An 18,681-nucleotide genomic window follows, 5' to 3' on the forward strand; every position below is an offset into this window, starting at 1 on the left:
CTTATAAATGGTTTTGCTTAACCCACTAACTAGCTGTGTGAACCTGAAGGAGTCACTCAGTCACTCTGAGCCTCAGTGTCCTCTTCTACCCTTACAGGATTAATATGGGGACCAAATAGGAGAACACGCCTTGCACAGTGATTAGAACACAGAAGGCATTCAATAAGTGTTTGTTTATTTGTTTGTTTGTTTCAGCATTTGGGGTAGCCAAGGGTTTTCCTGACATTGAGTCTTCCTGAGGTCCTCCTGCCCTTTATCATACTTTTATCATAGTCCTCGACTGTGCCCCCTTTTCTTTAGAGTACAATTAATCTGAGAGCCTCATTACTGGCACATTCTTCTCTGGAAATGCCTTCTTCTTGGATTGTTATAATTCTGTTTTTAAAGTCCCGATTTTGTCTTATGTCATATCACCATTTAGATATTCTAGCCACAGGATGGTGCCTATTTTTTGTGGCATTTTAGAAATCTGCCTTCTGATGTCTAGAATCCATTTTCTTACCATCCCCAATACTTTACTGATGAATCCCAGGGTAAAATGGTCACTTTATACAAAGCTTTTATCTCTTCCATTTTGCCGGCTAGTTTGGTGGTGGTGGTCAGACCCATTCCAGAATAATTTTTCTCCCCTTGCAGCCTTCTCTGGCTTGCTGGGAGTTGAAGTTGTCAGCAGGCCACATTAGGAATGTGCCGTGCTTTCAGCAAAATGGGGCTTGCTGCAGGAATCTGGAGAGCTGACACTCCAGCCCAGCCCCATCAGTAAAACCCCTGACACGAGACAGATTGTCCTTCCCAGCTTCTAGCCTCACTGGAATAGTCTCCACTGAGCTTGTCCACTTGGATCTATGAGTTTCTGGGTCACCCTATTCTGCAGAGTGATTCTGTTGCCATTCTTTTGAACATGGCACCCTTCTGCTTGTATTTCAGATGCGTTATTTACCAGGCCTGAGTGTACTTTGAGACTATTTTTCCCTTTTCATGTTAAAATTCTTGGTGACTTTGATTTTATTCTTCCCCCCCACTGTCAAGGCTCATCAAGTTCCGTCTTTATCAAGGAAGCAAGTCATATGAAACCTTCCTTCTTTTCTTCATGAAGCGCCTTCCATCCCTAGCCAGAACCCTCCACCTTGCCATCAAAGGCCACGGTCCAGGAAAAATTACCTCCTCCTTGCTGATGTGGAGCCAGCTGTTCACACCCCACACCCTCCACTTGTTCCTTAGGTCCAACAGTGAGAGCAGAAATGAAAATGCTGAGTCTTCAACCTTGCCGTTATTCAGACTCCAAGGCACAGCCCACATTAACACTGAGAGGATCCACATGAATCTGCAGAATGGGGGCAGCCTTTTTTGGCAGACCTCCCATTAAATCATACCTAGCAGACCCTGTGGGGCCACCATATTGCCTCAACCTCACCATTGCCCCACACACCGATGGTTTTTTACTGGGAGCACCTGCAACTCTTTCCTTGAGAACTTTGATTAGTCCATGTGGCAACAGGCTAGAAGAGCTTGGAACCTCCAAAGGCAGCCATTGGCCAACAACAGACCCCAGCTTCCCTGTTCGTCAGACAGAACATCTCTGAGTCCTGCTCCACACTCTGTCCCAAAGATCCCGAGACAGACTCACCCCCAACTGTCCACAGCAGTAACTTGCTCAGAAAGAATAACTTTTTTTGCCTCCCTCTCTTACTTCTCTACTTTTCTACATTTCCAAATCAATGACTTGCATTCAAATCAGTTTCAGGGTCTGCTTCTGGGAAACCCAGCCAAAGACAGAAGCCCACTTGTGACATGTCCTCACATCTGCCTTGGTGCACACCAAGCAAGTTTGAACAGGTGTATACCTTGTTAGTTTCCTATTGCTGGTGTAACAGATCACCATAAACTTGCTGGCTTAGAACAGCACAAATTTATTATCTTATAGTTTCGTAGGTCTGAGGTCTCACTGGGCTAATCACAAGGTGTTGGCAGGGCTATGTTCCTTTCGGAGGCTCTAGGGAAAGAATCCATTTACTTGCCTTTTCCAGCTTCCAGAAGTTGCCTGCATTCCTTGGCTCATGGCCTCGTCTTCCATCAGCAAAGCTAGCATCATAGCATATTCAAATCTCTTTCTCTCTCTCTCTGTCTCTCTGTCTCTGTATCTCTTCCTCCCTCCTTCTCTCTGAAAATCTTGCCTCTTTTTCATAAGGCCCCTTGTCATTACATTGGGTCATCCAGATATTCTAGGATAATCGATCATTTCATCTCAAGGTCCTTAACTCAATCACATCTGCAAAGTCTCTTTGCCATATAAGGTGTCATATTTGCAGACTCGGGGAATTAAAACACAGATACCTTTGGGGGCCATTATTTAGCTTATCACAGATATTCAAAGGCCCAAATCACAATTCTGAATCAGGAACTGTTGCTGTCATGGTCCATGTGAAACATAGGACACATGAATGAGTTTGACACAGAAAGGGAGTTTCAATTAGGCCTTCCTGCATGGACAAATTTCCTTCTACCTGAAAAAAAATTTTTATTAAATTTTGTCTTTCTAGGCTTTCAAAGAGAAAGAAAGAAAGAAAGAAAAAGAAGAAAGAAAGAAAAAAGAAAGAAAGAAAGAAAGAAAGAAAGAAAGAAAGAAAGAAAGAAAGAAAGAAAGAGGGGGAGAGAGAGAGAGAAAGGAAGGAAGGAAGAAAGGAAAAAAGGCAGACCTTGGAGATGGTGCAATCCAAGCACAGGTGGGCACAGGTCTTCAGGGCTCACAGGTGGGCACAGGCAGATGTATCCATGCATTAAGCCTCTGGGGAGGAGAACCAAAGCCTTCTCTTTGTGCCTTTCACAGAAAGAGAGTTAGGCAGAAGGGATTGTTCCTCCCCAGCTCCCTGCCTGGCAGTGGCATGAACAAGAACCAGCACCAATTTACAGCTTGGAAAGAGAGGAAGAGGTGAGAGCTGGGGGAGGGGAGGCATGCGGTCTCAGCAGCGGGAGGGAGTAGTGCTGAAAACCTGCTCAGTCTTCAGTAATTCAAATTCGCCTGCAATCTGTCTTCTCAGGAGCCAGCAGTGTTTGATCCTGTGCTGCTGTTTTGAGCCCCCTGTCACCCCAGGCCTCCTTGCCTCTCTCCCCAGTCAGCTACACAGTGGCCTCTGCGTATGTATGGGGCTTTGCAAGCAACTGTTGAGAGCAGAATGTTCCACTGCCTCTTTGGTATCACAGGATCACAAAGAACCCTCCTTCCTGGCCCCTGGGGCACTGCTCTTGCCTAGCTCATGCCAAGCAGAAACATGCACGTCCAAGTGCATTAGTGCCCCAGACCCATGTCTTCACCTAAATCCCCATCCACAAGTGGCAGATGGGGACTATATTCCAACTTGCCCAGAATAAGGCTGACCTGGCTTGGTAAAGGTAGCTTTCTGAGGCTCAATTTCCTCACCTAAAAATGGAATGATCCAGTCTGGATGCAGGGTTGTTGAAAGGTTTAAATAAAGTGCTGTAGTCAAAAATTCCCTTGATAAGTTCTTTTCACCTCTTGAAACTATATGTTTATTTTGACTAGTTCTCCATTTATAAAGTGGTAGAGAAACAAAAATACATTAAGTACATAATTTAGGCTCAGGAAATTGACCTTTCACTCAATTAGCTGTTCTAGGCTTTAGGGATACTGGGATAACCTGTCTAAATACCATATTCTCTCTATTGCAGGTGACCCTCAGAGGATTTAGAAACAATTCTGTCTTCCTGGTTGGTGAATCTCTGCCTCTCCTCTCAGAGGAGAATTACCTTCATTAACTGAGTCAGGAACTTAGAACAATGGGGACTTGTGTGCAGCTGGTCATGTGGCAAGGCAGAGGAGAGATCCAATCAGGATCTTCAAGCACGTGAAGGAATGTAACCCAGAAGATGAAAAAGATTGCTTACCTTAGCACCTCATAGTCTTCTGGACTGACTGTGTCAAGGACACAGATTTGCTACTCTCTCTGGCCCAAAGTACAGAACTGGGACCCACAGGTAGAAATGGCAGGAAAGGCAGATTTCAGTTTGGCCCAAGGAAAGATTTTCTAGCATCCAAAGATGTCTTATAATGGAGGGCTTCCTTTGGAAATTAGTAGTTGGCCTTCCACATTGCTAGGACTCTTCACTCAACAGTGGTTTAAACATCCAAGCCTTGCCTGCCCCCTCCCCACAATCTTTTCCAGGAGATGCTATTATACCCAACTCTACTATATTTTGATGGTTGTCTTAAACTGCTAAGTTTTGAGGTCATTTGATACACAGCAAAGCTAACTGATAGGGTTTCCAAACAATTTACCCACATCCAAGTTAACAACATAATCCCTGTCCATCTCAGGACTTGAGGAATTTTAAATTTGATTATGCTCATTTCTGAGCTCAACATCTATCATCCAAGGTTTTGAACTCATGTGGAATTACACCTGTTCTTTTTTGGTATTGAAACCTTCACATCCTCCCATCATTTGTTTCTCACCCCAGGCATGACTTGGCTTTCTTCTCTATGCAGCCTAGACCCTGAGGTTTGATTGTCCTCCCTTCCTGGGGGTCATGGTCAACAGAGTCCTGGCCCCTGATTTTTCTGCATTTCTGTTGACTCCAAGCTTTCTCCACCAACCTCCATCCTGGTGTAGGGCCTCTTGGCTACCAGCCTGCCCCAAGGCAGGCACTCTATCCTGGTGAGTCTTCATCCCTGCTGGACTCTGATCTGAGACACTGTAGGGGCCTTTAGGCTTAGGAAAGACATAAAACGTTAGAGCTTGAGGGACCTTCAGAGACTCATGCAGACCGTAGGGTCCACAGTAGGGAAGAGTTTTGGCACGTGACTGGTCCAGTCTCTTACCATAGAGCCCAAGAGGCTTACAAGCACTGACCAGCTCACATGTTCACTTCTAGTTCAAGTACCCATGGTCAGAGTTTTAAGGTACATGGAACAGGCTCTTCCAGGCAGGGACTCTGGGTAAAGCAGGCAATGGACACAACCTCATCTGACCCAAAGGCAGTATATCCATAGGCTAGCCAAATCAGATTTTCTTCTCAAAGATGTGAACTGAGATACATAGAGATTATGGTTAGCAAGGATGGGTACCTCTGCCCCCTAAAAAAAGATCATGGTGTAGAGAGAGACCAGTGAAAGTCAAGTGGGATCTCAGTAGTATTTACAAGTCAGGTACATTCATGGGTTAAGAAGTATTCATTCAAGGAGATTTATCATTATGAAGGCAAACATGAAGATTTATGCAAGTTTCTGTTTACTTTACTTGTCTGGACAACAGAAAGCCCTGTCCTTGGGCCACCCCACCCCCCCCCCCGACCAGCATTTTGGTAAGGAGTGTTCTTTGTTTTTTTTTTATGATTTCATTTATTCATTTGAGACACAGACATACAGAGAGAGAGAGAGCGTGAGCAGGGAGAGAGGCAGAGGGAGAAGGAGAAGCAGTCTCCCTGCTGAGCCAGGAGCCCAATGTGGGGCTTGATCCCAGGACCCTGGGATCATGACCTGAACCGAAGGCAGACGCTAACCATCTGAGCCACCCAGGCGCCCCATTGGTAAGGTGTTTTAAATTCTGCTACTTTGAAATGGCAATAAACCAGTTTCTAATTTCAAAAACTCTAGCCTGCCTGTGAATTGAGTGAGGAATGGTGGAATCTGTCTAAGGAGCTTGACAGTTTAATGCGTTTTGCCATGGAGATTACAGCTATTGCGGCATGGGGAAAGGGGCTGGCTTGAAAAGGGACGAGTGCTCATTGAGCATTCTGTTCAGGCAACTGCCCATTATCCAGGGGGTGGATGATCCAGTTTGTGGATTTTTCATGCCTCTGGCTTCTCCTCCCTTCTACTGTCTGCCCTTTGGCCACATTACAGATCAAATTAGCATGTCTTTGAGAGGATAGAAGGGGAAGGGACAGGTAGAATTCAAATTGGTCAATTTTGCAGCTTGTCCGCTCTTCTAAGACATGAGATCAAAACCAAAGGCTAACGTGGGGTTTTGGATTATCAGTGGGTTATACTGAATCTATACCAGACCTCCTCTCCATCACTAGAGAAATTGGAGTCTGATGAGAACTCACTGCATTTCATATGGACGTCAAGGCTCAGCATACAGCGGCTCGTCCAGAATCCCAAACACATTCATGTTAGAAATTGAGAGCTGGAAGGGGCCTCCAAGATGATCCAGCCTTGGAAAATCAAGGCTCAGGGATTTGAAGTGCAGTGCCCAAGGTCACACTATGTGATGACCACCAGTGGCTAGTGGACAACTTGCAAGGGGAGCAGAAACCAGTTAACTTCAAAATTACATAACTGTGGCTGGTCGATACATGAAATACTGATGAAATGGGTTTTCTTTTGACAACCCCCCCCCATAACTCTTTGTTAGGACTCGCCAGCCACTAGAAACTAAAATCAAGACCATCCATTGTTTAGGAGATACCCCCAGCACAGGGAGCAAAACCCCTAACCCCAGAGTTGCTAAAGAACACAGCTCCCGGTCTGAGACTGGATATACTGATGCAAAGAGGTGCCAGGAGACAAAACCAGGTTCTCCTTCTGCCTGAATAGAGGACAGCAGAGTTTAAAGATCCAGAATGAGAAGCCATGTATCCCACTGTATATATATACACACTCATCACCATTATCATCATCACCATCGGAGTAAGGAGCAAGATATAGAAGAGGGTTTCTCCATGAAGTTTGGAGAATCCTGAGAGAGGAGAGAAAGGCCTTTTGTTTCTCTTCTGGAGGTTTCCAAAGGTGGTGGTCTCACTCAGCTAGCTAGCTGGAGCCAACAGAATGGAAGGGAGCCGATGTGGGGGAGAGGAAGGAGACCGGCAGCACTTTCCCCAGCCCCAGTGTGGTGTGGAAAAGATTTCGATGGGACCACATCCCCCAGCAGCAAGAGTCCGCACGCTGCCTTGGCAGTTGCCCGTGAAGGAGGTAATTCAAGGAGACATACACCAAAAGCGGATGCAGCTTGTATGGTGAGGGCTAAAGGGAAGCATGGCTGATTTGGTTCTAAGGGAGCTTTTTGGACACCAGACCACCCTCTGGCCACACCCAGGGTATGAATTACCTGAGTAACAGGCCTCAATAGGGCTGCCCGTACCTGGTCCACCTGTATGGAGTTGCTGGCCACCACCCTCCAGGCAGGCACCCAAGGCAGGACAGAACAACACGGCTGCTCCCTCCCAACACATAGCCCACAGACCCCCACCCACCGCCCACTCCTAGGGGCTTAGTCAGAACCAGAAGGGGCAAGAAATTCCACAGTATCATTTGGACTGTGTTGTGACCAAACTACAAACTACAGATCCTGAGTGGACCCTAGAAATGACTGGAATCACGGCAATGAACTAGAAGTTTCCTGCTGCCCAGTGGTCCTGGGGCTTAATGAATAGAGGGAAAGACAAGGAGCTCCGTTGCTGTACTTGGTTCCCCGGGGCGCTGTTGTAACTGCAACCTTCTATACCCATAACGCTCTCGATGGAAGGGGCAGCTGTCTTCTGTCTCCTGAAGGCAAACGAAGAGGCTATGGCCTCAAATTACAGCTGAAGGAATGGCAGTAGCACCCAAGAGGCCTCCAACAACAAAGGGGTAAGGGGGAGCCCACGCTGAGTGAGCACCTAAGATGTCCCCACCCGGTGGTTAGCACCTCCACCATCCTTTGCCCCCCCCCCCGGCCCCCAGTCCTTAGAAAGTCTCCAAAAGGAGGAAACACTATTCCTTGTTTCAGAGAAACAGCTAGGATGTAGCAACCTGGGGTCTGACATGGCCCACCTCCAAGATACCAGCCGTCCTTCCTCTTAAGCCAAGGCGCCTCCTGGCAGAGTATCTCAGAGAAGAGCTGAGGAGGATCCTCAGTCCCAGGCCTCATTCCCCTGTCTCACATCCCCTCCCCACAGGTGCCTCAAGAGTAGGGGAGTCAGCAGCTGAGCATACAGATGCAGCCCTGTCTGGGAACAGGGAGCCCAAGGGGGATGCAGTGGTGGCCTTTGGAAGGGTCAGTGACAACTGTGTAATCGGGGAAGAGCCTTGTCCAATTGGAAGTCCACCCTCCCTTTGAACTGTGCACAACCACCCTCCCCAGTTTGGGCTGTGTTTTTTCCCTTGGCCAATCACACCATCCCACCGGGAGGGCAGCTTGCTGAGTGTGACAGTGTTGACACAGCAGTCGCAGGACACGTTCCGGGAAAGCAGGCCCCAGCATGTGAGATGAATTTTCTCTGAACCGTGTGGTTTCCGATGTGTCAGAAAAACAAAGTCGGAGAAGTCTGTTTGGCTTGTGTGCCTGCGTAGACCCCCTTCCGGAGTTGAAGATGCAGTTGGCCTTAGCCCCTGTTGCTTTAAAACAAAACAAAACAGAAAGTCTTTCCTGTGTCTGGCTCCCTGAAACCTGAAGCTGGCACAAGCAGCTCTTTCAAGTGGCAGCCCCACTGGCCATGTGACCGCGTCTTTGTGCCCGAGCGAGCAAACGAGGCCAGGGGAAGCTGCCTCTGTTCGGTGTCGCCCAGCCCTTGGCCCTCTCCCCCGGCCCGTCTGCCTCCAGGCGCTTGGCTACCCCTCTTCCACCCAAACAGCCGAGTTCCTGTTCCCAAAATAGCTACGCGGAGGAAACCGCCGAGACCTGGGGCCCCCGCAGGGGTGAATGCTGCGCGCGGACCGGGCTGCAGGGGGCGTGGCTGCCGCCGGCCGCGCAATTCAGCCGCCTGGCGGGGCCGCCGGGAGGGCCCGCGGCGCGCCTCCTCGGGTTCCGCCCACCGAAACTTCTGTTTTTCCTATAAGAGCGAGGCAGGCAGCAGCCTGAGTATTACAGCTTTCATTGCTTTTCCGTCCCTCGGGAAAGGCGCTTACGCTTCCCGGCGTTTGACCTCCAGATGAACTGACCAGTAAGTCCTCCCCTCCTAGCAGGGACTGTGGCTCCCGAACAATGGAAGCACCCCAGCAGGAACTTCTGGATCCCTACATCCCACCTTCCCATCATATGCAGCTGAAGAAGCCCCCTCGGTTTGTTGCCAGAGAGCGTGGTCTCTGCTTCTTCCTGCTGGGGGGAGGTGGGGGGGAGCCAGGAGGAGGGGCCGGTCCTGGGCGGGTTCACCCTGAGGGTGATGAAGCCCCTGCAAGTAGGCCACTCCTCTTGATTTCCCTTAATGTCCTGTAAAGTGGAATGAGCCAATGCTCTAGGCAGTGGTTCCCAGCACAATGGGGTCACCTGGGCAGCTCCTAATAACCCTTTACCCCTGCCCCCCCCACCCCAGACCTAGGAAATCAGCGTCTCTGGGAGGTGGGACCAGGCATTGGTGGTTTTTTTTTTTTAAACTCCGCCTGTGGTTCCAGTGTGCAGCCAAGTTTGAGAACCACTTGTTTAGCGTTCCTTCTCAAACTCTTAACATAAGAACCACCTGGGATCTTGTTAAAAATAAATAAATAAGTATGTCCGATTCAGCGGGTTGTGTAACTCTAACAAGGGATGTTGCCGCCACTGGTCCATAAAACACACTTCTAGTAACCTAGCTTTAGGAGACCTAAAGAGTCTCTAATAACAGCCTGGACTTCTCCCTGGTTGATTTGACAGGAGCAATGAGGAGACGAGATGGGGAGTCAATAGACTTTCAGGCTGCTAGATCTGGAAGGGATTGCTGGGCTGGAAGCCACGTCTGTGCATCTGGAAAATCTCTTCAGGGGAAGAGACAGTTGACAGGCAGTAGGAGGGTGACTGAATTTGGGGTGGAGTAAAATATAAAGGTAAACCTCAGCTGTCCAAGCCAGAATGAGAGAAATGGCAGGGTTAGGGGTCACCTGAGCTCAGTGGTGGTGACTCTCATCTCAACGCTGAGGCAGCTGAGTGACATAAGCCCTGATGGGGACCATCAAAACCCATCTGGCTGAGTGGGGTGATGGGGTCCCAGCTTGCTTAAGTAGCAGGAGGGATGAGGCAAGGTGTCTGCTTGGCTCGGGGTCTCAGCGTCTCAGATATCACTGGTGTGCTCTCCGGACAACAGGGAAAGCCTCTTCGCTGCCGGTTCCCCTCTGCTTGCCTTAGGAAGTAAAAGTAACATCAGAACCTTAGGAGGGGCTTCTCCAAGTTACAGGGCCACAACATGCAGAGCCTTTGAGCCTTCCCTAGCTCAAATACCCTGAGTCAGGAGGGCTGGAGCCATAAGGTAGCAACGCAGGTGGGATTCAGGACTCCCCAAACTTCACTTTCCATTGGTAAAAGGGGGTTAACAAAAGTATCCACCTCGATGGATTATTGTGAAAATTATATGAGATAGTATGTGTGAAAGCACATAGTACATGCTCAATAAATGCTAGCTCCTATTATAATAATAGTTATTATTAAAATAGTACCATTCATCTCATAGGATGTGCAAACATCTATCATAATGCTTCACCTACACTAGATGTGCAGTAAACACTTGCTAAATCTAAGCAAAAGCTAGGTGAGTTTTTCTGTTATGCCCCCCTTCTTTTTTAGGGTAATCCATCAGCTTTGAGTCAGTTTCCATCCACCCCTGACTCAGGCTTCTTGGCCTCAGCCCTAAACCTGTTCCCTAATTCCCATCCAGATGCACAGAGAGCGTGGTCTGGGAAGCAGGCAGAGAAAGTTTGGAATGCACGTTTTCCCTGAGGAAGTGCAGCCAGCAGGGCTGCCTGCTTCCCAGAGGAGAGGTCTTACTGGTGGGAGTCAGAGGAAAATGTAGACATGGGAAGGGAACACGTACAGAGACCCCACCAGTGAAGGGCTCAGTACCAGGCACTCTGCAGGCGCTACTCGGTCATTGCCAGCATCCCTCCTTCCTTAATGACAAAGGAAGAAAGAGGAAGGAATCATCCCCACCTTAAGATGAAAGCATCCCCATGCACCACATCCTTGCCCTCAGAGAATGATTTTAGGAATCACTCCTTCATTGCTGGAAGTTTCTGTCTCTCCTAGGACTCAGAAGACCAAGTCTGGGGGGGCTTCAGCATCCATCAGCCTCATGGTGTCCCCTTGACTTTAAATGCAGAGGGAGACCCTAGAGAGAGGATGGGCCTCAGGAAGAGCCACATCCAGCCAAGTGACATCACAGACAACAGAGTCTACAGTGTCCCCGCTTAGATAAGTACGTGCAGGAGGGATCTGCTTTCTGCCAAGCTCCATCTCTGTCTGGCTCAGGATATTTGGGGGTGGGAAGCAGGGGACAGACTTCTGGAGACCACAGACCCTCGAGGGAGGGAAGCCATCTGAAGGGCGGTCAGCTTGGCCTGTGGTGACTTTCCCTGGGATTTGTCTCACCCAGCCCCAAGGACTCAGGTCTGTCCTGACAGACAGGGCACCGTGAGTGGGAGGGGAAAGGGCTGTTGACTGAGGAGTTGGGAGGTGCTGGAGCCAGAGCAGCCCAGATCTGGCATTCTCGGGCTCTGTGTGAGTTAGCAGCGTGAGACACCCTACACCCTACTCTCCTCCACAGTGCATTTTGTCACGTGGAGACTCTACATTTTCTTTGTCTAGGCTTGCAGTGGGATGGAAGCACAGACTGGCAGGGGTGGAGATGTGCAGCAGCTATGGCCATGCCCAGGACAGGTGGCAGTGACACCTGGGAGAGCAGGATGGAGGTGCCCACAATGCATCAGAGTGCCCTCTAGATGTAGGAGCTGTGACCGGAGAAACCCCAGTGCCTGGTGAGACGGAAGGACAGAGGTGCCCCACAGAGGCAGCATTTGGAGCCAAGGGCCAGCAAAAGAGGCTGGGAGCCTGGGGACACCATGTGGTGGCTGAGTGGACTTGGGCTTGAGCTCCCAGCAGACTCCCAGAAACACAGTACAGGAGGCTCTGCCAGGAGCTGAAGACTTGCATTGGCTGGTGGTGAGTGGACTGACTACTGTCCAAGTCATCCGGGTTTTAACCTAGCCTGCCCAAGGAATGCTGGGATATTTGTCAATATCACAGTATCCCTGGGATGAAGCCTGCTTTAACACATGCCTTGAGCACTCATTTCTCTCTCTCTCTCTCCTCTGTCTCTCTGGGTTTTGTTTCTATCTCTGTCTTTGTCTCTATCCTTCAAACTCCATGTCTGTCTCTGTCTCTGTATTATTCTCCCTGCCCCCATTCCCACAAAATGCCTGACTCATTCTGGGCACTCAACCAATATTTTTTAACTCCACATTATGTAAAATTTCACACACACACACAAAAGCAGCAGAATAAAATAAGGACCTCTCATGTGCCCATCACCCAGTTTCAACAATCATGGACATTCTCACCCACTGCCCCCCTAGATTATTTTGAAGCGAGCTCAGACATCACCCATAAATATTTCAGATGCCTCTAAACGATAAGGACTCTGTAAAAACCATAACCACAATCCTGCTAGCACACTCAGAAAAGCTAGCATTAATTCCTTAAATCAGTATCTAAATACAATCCATAGGTCATGTTTGTTAATGTTTCATAACTCTCTAAAATCCCTTTTAAGCTGTAGTCAACAAATGTTTCTGGGCTGACCACATCTCTGTTTCTGTGTGTCTTCCTGTTTTTCTGTTTCTTGTATTTACATTTATCTTTCCGTCCACCAGTTTGCTTTCCATCCGTCTGTGTATGTCTGTTTCAGTGTAACGTTATTTCTGTGAGTTTTTTTCTCTGTGTGTGCCTTTATCTGTACCTTTCTCTCTCTCTGCCTCCTTCCCAAGCCCTGTCTGTCTCTGTCACACACACACACACACACACACACACACACACACACACACACCAAGCACACTCACACATAGGCTCACGGTCCCAGGAGGGTCAGCAAGGGAGCCCTGCATACACCCTTGACTGAAAGTGGATGAATTTGGTATGAAGGAAGAAACAGACCTCTGGCCAAAACGTTAGTGTGGCTTCACCGAGGCACCTTCTGCTGTTTCATGCTGTGCCCATTCCACGGGCTCCCTTCCAGTGGACTGAGCCTCCTTCTGGTGGACTGAGCCCCATTCCTGTTGACTGAGCCCCCTCCTTCAGCAACCTACATGTAGGAGGCAGCTAGGACCACAGCAGATTACCAACGTGGAGGCTGAAGGCTGCTGTGCAGACGCGCCTGGTGTGTGTTACCTTATCTGTTGTTCCAAATAAAACTTCTGAAGGCTCCCCCATCGGTGAATTCCTAAAGCACTGTCTGTAAAGAAAGCTGTAGAATGCTTGTTGGCCAAGCGCTACTTTACATCAATCACAGGGACGGTGCTCCATTTTGAAAGAAGTCTTTTACCAAGTCTTAAATTATTTGTTAGAGCTGGAGGCAACAAACCCAGGCTTTTTCCATTCTTTTTAGCAATGGAAATCTTTTTTTAATAAAATCTTACATAAAGCCCAGAGATATAAAGTGAATAAAAACAGAACTTGGTATGTGTGGGCTAGGGGGTGGAGGGAGAACGCTGTAGAAAAAAAAAAAAAAAAAAAAAACTCAACTGAAGAAACCTATTTTCCAAAGGAGTAAACTGAGTCCCAGAGTGGGGGCCATGACCCACACCAGGCCAACGGCAGCCTCCAGCATCCCATAAGTCCCTCTTGCCTTACTCCTTACAGACACATTCAGAATTTCAGGGAGGCTCTGCGTCTCGGATTTTTTTTATTTTTTAATTTTTTCCAGGTAGTTATTTTGGCAAATGTACTGAGCTGAGCAGTGATCTGGGAGATTTCGTGTCCCAGACATCACTTGAGCTGTGGCTTCTTTGTTTCCTGGGACAAAACCTGTTGGATGACTCTTTAGCAAATGACTAATGGCAGAATGGCTTTGAGAGTCTGGTCACCAAGTTCGGGATTGTAGAATGTGAGGCTGCCTTTTATGGGAGTGGCCCTGTACTTGCGGGCAGGTGAGTCCCAGAGTTTGGCTAACAGAGCCGGAGAGCCAAGCAGTGACCCTCCTTGACTAAGAACACTTGCTGTGAACCAGTGTGAAATGGAATTGCTGAGTGACGGGAAGGAGCCTGTGGGATGAGAGGTGCCTTAGCTGCCTGGGCCCCAGCTGCCACATAGGAACTCAGAGAAGCCACAGACGGCATAACTGTGACTCTAGAAGAAACTGGAAGTTCTTGCTAGCTGGATGTGGGCATCTCCAGTAGCAGCTGGCTACAAAAGCTGCTAGTCTCCTATAAATACAGAGGACAAACTGATGGTTGTCAGAGGGAAGGGACACAGGGGGATGGGCAAAATGGGTGAAGAGGCGTGGGAGATACAGGCTTCCAGCTATGGAATGAGTAAGTCCCGGGAATTAAAGCCACAGCATAGGGAATCTACTCGATGCCACCATAATAGCGCTGCACGGTGACAGATGGGAGCTACACATGTGGTGAGCAAGCATCACGTATAGACTTGTCAAATCACTACGTTGTACACCTGAAACTAATGTAACCTTATGTGTCAACTATACTCAAATTTTTTTTAAAAAGCTGCTGTTCTCTCGGTTCACAATGAAGGTCGATTATAAGTAAGCTTAGTGAAGAATTATGTTATTCTGTGCAGCTTAGAGACTTGGAAACGTGCCTGATTGCTACTCATTTGGGAGGACCAGTGAGGCATACTAGAAAACACCTGAGCCTCGGCACCAGAACGACAGAGTGTAAACTCCAGGTCCACCGCTTTCTAGCTGAGTAATTCTGGAGCATCACCTTGCCCACTAAGCTTTGGTTTCCTCATCTCTGAATCAGGATAATACCACCTTGCTAGCTCACAATGTGCTTTCATGTCATGTATCTCTCAGCAACTTTGCAAAGCCAGTATTGGGATGCTCACTTTACCGAAGAGGAGACCACACCCCAAGAAGAGGCACCTGCAGCCCCACATACCCGGTGACAGTCCCATTTGAACAGGTCCCCACTGGGTTCCTGGGCCGCGCGTTTTCCATCACCCCCACTGCCTCCTGCCTAATCTCCAGTTGGACAAACGAGAACACAGCAGCTGAGAAATACTGCATTTTAAAACAGCCACAATTCAAATTTATGGAGAAAGAAGGTAGACTAGTAGTTGCCCGGGGCTGGTGTAGGAACAGAGATGAAGTGTAAATTAGCACAAGAGATCTTACTGGGGGAGGGTGTAGATGCTGTACTAACTACTGAGTCATGGCGATGGTTGCACAACTCTGTAAATTTCCTAAAAAGCAATGAATTGGACACTTGGTGAACATTTATGTAAAATGTACCTCAGTAAAGCTGTTAACAAAAAGCCGAGATTATAAAACACTTACATTCTTAGAATTGTCTGTTTTACCAATCGTATCTGGAAGCAAAGTATTAGTTTATTTCCTTTAAAAGGTATTTCTTATAACTATTAATTTGGAAAAAATAGAAGGATCCACCTTTGCTCTGTAGTAGCCACTAGCAACACGGTTAATATCTGCTTTGTTTTGTTCTTCTCGCTCTGAGGCCCTGGGCTGGCAACCCTGCGACGAGTCAGCACTGGAAGTAACTAACACAGGTAAGCACTGCAAGCTTATGTAGCAGAAACCCACCCCGTGTCCCCAGTCTGGCTAGACAAATTCTGGCCTTTTAGAAAGCTGTATTCTTGTCCACCCTGCCTACAGTAACACGAGGGAGTGTTCTCTCACCAATTCTTGCCCACAAAGGAAAAAGAGGGGAAAATTCCAGCAAGGTTGTATTTTAAGGAAGGGTGATGCCTGTGGGACTGCACATGTGGAGTTTACAGTGAGTGTTTTGTGGGGTGGCCAGGGCTGCTCCTCCATTTGATTCGATCCGGAAAGTTGAAAGAGCAGCTCTTGACTGCTGTTGTTTAAAGGAAGTGCTCTTTGTGGTTTGGGGACACCAGTACATTTCTCAGAGTAGTGTGGCCACACATTGGTAGTTAGTTGGTGCCTGGGTGGAAACCAGCCGGTTTACATGTTGGTATGCGGGATGGGACTTATCAAGGGCTTTGCATCCTCCCACGCTGTCTGCAGAACCAGCAGTGGTTATAAGAAAGAGAAAAGACACCTCAGAGGGGTCGGGGGCCCCTTGTACCAGCGTCTTTGCTGGGCTCTGGGGGAAAGCAGGGAGCAAGGATTTGAGTGCAAGCAGCTCATCGTCTGGAGCCCATCTCAGAAAGCATCAGTAGGGGAGTGGGGAGTGAGGCAGAGAAGTGAGGGGAGACCAAGGAAGGCACATTACTAAGCAGCCTCCCCAAGGCTTTAAGGGAGGAAGCTCTAGGAGACTATGGACTAGAGTCTCAGCCTTGAACACACATCAGCATCACCCAGGGGGCTTGTTGAACTACGTTGCTGGGCTCCCAACCTCAGAGTTTCTGATTCAGTAGGTCCTCAGTAGGTAGGGCCTGAGAATTTGCATTCCTATCAAGTCCCCAAGTGGTGCCGATGCTGCTGGTCCTGGCATGATACTTTGAGAATAAGAGTGAAGAAGATGATTCAGAGTGGTCAGACCCAGGGATGAGGAGTTGGGGTATTTATCTATCAATTCCTATCTCAGGCTGCTCCTGGGATGGTTAACTGCCTCGTACCCACTGTGTACCAGCAGGCCCTGCAGGCAGAGAAGGTTTACAGGCTGAGAGTAACAAGTGCTTGCTATAAAACAAAGCTATAGAGCTATATGGGAACAGAGTGCTGGGGCACCCAGAAGACCAGACACACCGCCTACAGGAACTGTGTATCTCTGTGGTAAAAATCACAGTCCCCTGAATCAGATGGAAAGAGTATTACAACATAGGGGCACAAAAAAGGATTAGTGCCCCAGCTACTTCTATATTCATAGCAGTGTGACCTTGAATAGATCTCTCACCTTCTCTGGGCCCTAACTGGAAGATTTCCAAGGCCCCACCTGTCTCAAAAATTCCTGGATTCTCTGACAACTAGATCCAAGTGACCATGCTCAACCACAGCCTCTGAAAACATTTGGCCCTGAGAGAGCTCCAAGAAAGCGCATCCATTTACATCTATCGCCCTGCCCAACCTTCCCCAAGGATGCAACCTTTATCCAAGCAGGTGCTGCCCCCAGAGTGCGAGACAGTACACTCCAAAGCCCTCAGGCTTTCTAGGGTGGGCATCCTGTGTGGTTCCCAAAAGCGCCTCGTCCCCAGGCACCAGGCTCACCGCCTACCCTTCACATCCTTGGCAGGTGTATCAAGCATTAATAAGGTACTTCATCTCAGTCAAAGAAGACTATAAGACTATGCATTTTCTTTTAATGAGTTATGTGGTTAAAAATAATAGGCTGCTTAATCTTTTCATTTGAGGTAGAGTGACATATTATGGCAGACTCAACTGCTCCCCTACTTCCCTCCCTTTTCCCTGGACAGCCTGGCAATGGCATTGCCTTGTGGTTGCCCTTTCTGGGCACCTGAGTGTAAAAGGCAAGCCTGGGATTCCCCAGGGAACTAAAAAAAAGAGCAGTCCGGCCTTCCCAGTGTCAAGGAAACTCAAGGCACCTGCAGCCCGTATAGAGGAAGCACTTAGATCCAGATAGACTAGCAAAGTAGACATCTATGGCTTTTGTCTTCCAAGCAGCCAGATTCCCTTTTGTCAGAAACAGCTCCCCAGTTCTCCATGGAAATCCACACATCCTCATTCTTAATCCCAATGATTTAGGATGTTAACATCTACCTGGTCCCAGGTGAGCCTAATCAGTATATTTCATAGTGTTGGTAGTGAGGATCAGTCCAGTGGTAGCCAGTGAGGATGCCAGTCCATTAAGGGATCTCCTGCCTCAAGTGGCAGAAAATTCCAGGACCAAGATTCTGGGTCTGTTCACAATTCCCTGACTTAGATAGAAAGAGTACTAAAACATAGTAGCACAAAAAATTGTTAGTACCCAGCTGCTCTTGCACTCATAGCTGAGTGACCTCCAATCTCACCCTCTCTAGGCCCCTAACTCAAAGAGTTCCAACACTCTACCTGTTTTGAAAATTCCCTGATTCTCTGTCCAGAAAAGCCCTGTGACTTGACAACTAGATCCATGTTACCATGCTCACTGCCTGTGAAACATTTACTTGGCACAGCCCCTGTCTCTGGGAGGGCCACATCATCACCATGCTTGACTCCTGAAAACCCAGAGTGGCTTAGGAAAGTCTCATAGCAACCTCTTCCATCATCAAGATTCCCCTTGTGTTCCTGGGTATGAAATCTCATGCTGTCATAAATACCTGTTACTGTTTGACCTGGCTTCAAGTCATAGGATCAAGGACGCATGCCTTAGCAAGACCTGAGAAAATATTTCAGTGAATCACTGAAAAGCTCAGACCTTCACCGACCATCATTGCAAGAGGAGGGCAGGGCACTGAGGGACTTTGCCATGCTCATCCCCCTGCAAAGACTATCTCTCCTGCTCCCCCAAGCAGCAAAGCCCTCCCCTCCTTCAAGGTTCACCCCTAGGTAGGCCCCTTGCTGAAGCCCCTCTAGGCCATCCCAGGCACAGCCAGGTGCTTTCTCTGTTAGAGCTCTTCTTCCTTTTTTTTTTTTTTTAATTTTATTTATTTATTTGAGAGAGAGAGAGAGAGAGAGAATGAGAGATAGAGAGCACGAGAGGGAAGAGGGTCAGAGGGAGAAGCAGACTCCCCACTGAGTGGGGAGCCCGATGCGGGACTCGATCCCGGGACTCCAGGATCATGACCTGAGCCGAAGGCAGTCGCTTAACCAATCCTGAGCCACCCAGGCGCCCTAGAGCTCTTCTTCCTTTTCCTCAAGAGTCCAGAGAGTGAGTAGAAGGCCTAGGTTGGAGGCCCAAACCTTCAT

The sequence above is a fragment of the Callorhinus ursinus genome, unplaced genomic scaffold (assembly GCF_003265705.2).
Source record: "Callorhinus ursinus isolate GAN/ISIS: 27379988/994484 unplaced genomic scaffold, GSC_fseal_2.0 scaffold1, whole genome shotgun sequence".
Taxonomy (NCBI): Eukaryota; Metazoa; Chordata; class Mammalia; order Carnivora; family Otariidae; genus Callorhinus; species Callorhinus ursinus.